The 1,395-nt window shown below is 36.6% G+C and overlaps 1 long non-coding RNA gene across 1 annotated transcript in view; it reads right to left on the bottom strand.

Moving 5' to 3' along the window:
* Window positions 1–391: 391 nt before the first annotated feature.
* Window positions 392–1,395, bottom strand: part of LOC147841357 (uncharacterized) — a 1,964-nt gene continuing 960 nt past the window's right edge. The window contains exons 1-3 of the long non-coding RNA XR_015504017.1: window positions 1,153–1,395; window positions 973–1,074; window positions 392–852 (exon numbers count right to left, since the gene is read on the bottom strand). The exon at window positions 1,153–1,395 is cut by the window's right edge and continues 960 nt beyond it. This is a non-coding gene — a long non-coding RNA (uncharacterized LOC147841357). The remainder of the gene's footprint in view (window positions 853–972; window positions 1,075–1,152) is intronic.

Genomic DNA, 1,395 nt, shown 5'->3' with positions numbered 1-1,395 from the left:
AATGCAAATGACAGCCCACCTGAAGTTTGCCAAAAGACACTTAATGGATTATCAGATCATGAGAAACAAAATTCTTAAGGGAAAGACGAATACACAACATCTATAATGAAAAACTACTCCAGAGGGCTCTGGACCTCAGACTGGAACAAAAGTTCATTTTTCAACAGGACTACAACTTAAGCACACAGCCAAGATAACAAATGAGTGTCAAACTAAAACAGTGTATAGCAAGCTTGTAGCATCATATAATAAAAAAAAAGAAACAAAAACTTTGAGATGTTACTTGTACCAAAAATGTTTCAACAAAGTATTAAGCAAAGGTTGTGTATACTTAGGTAGGGCTGAGTTCTTTGAGAAGGGTCTGACTGCAGACTCAGTGCAAATGCAATTACTCAGACTCATCTCCTGAGTAATTATACAAAGGAATAAAAAACAAAAGAACAAAATGTAATCAATAATGCTTTAGTGTTATTATATGCAAGGCTCTTAAGTATACACTCAAATCTTGGAATCACTCAGCAGTTCTTTTTTTTTTTTTTTTAAATTAGTCTTTCTGCTTTTTCCAGAAACAAACAAGCCCACTCCTGACTGCTAATGTGCAGTGAAAAATGTACACTCTGAGGGTGTGCATGATGTTTGCGAGATGCATTGTTGTTAAATCAGAAAGTATCTGAAGTGTCCTTCATGTCCTATCACCAACTTACTAGACTCACTGAGGACAGATGGACACCGTCTGTAGTGATTTATCTCTGTCTAAATCTCTGTAATACTGGGGACAAGTGTCTTTTTCTCTTGCTTCAGCTGCCATGTCCTCAACAACAGTTTCTCAAGGGCAGACAGCTTTGGTCTCCTCTATGAACAAATAAGTAAATGAGTACAGAACAAGATAAAACATTACAAAGGAAAAATGCAAACAAGGTAATTTTCTTCCAAAAATAGAATGAAAAAAAGGATGTTTTTGGAGTTTCTTACCCTGTGTTGTTGCTGCAGATGCAGTCTTCATCAGAGTAACTATTATTTTGCCGAATTTGCTGCTCTCTCTTTAAACTTCAGCTCTATCTGCATGACTTGAGGCTGTAATCAACAGAATATTTAAGTTTCATATATTATACAGTTCAATAGAGGTGGAAGTTTATCAATAACAATTTAGACCTGTTCTGTGGTCCTTGTAATCAGCTTGTGCTCCAGTCTGTTCTGCACTTCAAGTCCTTTGACTTGAATCTGGGATGTAAGACAGTGCTGTCCTCCAAGAACTGTGTGATGTTACTACCCTTCACAGCAACAACAGCATGAATCCCTGAACAATGCTAATAAAAAAAGTGAGAATTCAATGCGATAACACTAAAACTGGTACACACATTTTTTTGAGAGGCCATTCCAGATAGTGTCCTTGAT

The sequence above is a fragment of the Danio rerio genome, chromosome 12 (assembly GCF_052040795.2).
Source record: "Danio rerio strain M-AB ecotype USA chromosome 12, GRCz13ab, whole genome shotgun sequence".
Classification (NCBI taxonomy): domain Eukaryota; kingdom Metazoa; phylum Chordata; class Actinopteri; order Cypriniformes; family Danionidae; genus Danio; species Danio rerio.
Note: the sequence above shows the minus strand (reverse complement) of the source record. Positions and strands in the feature narration are given on the sequence as shown.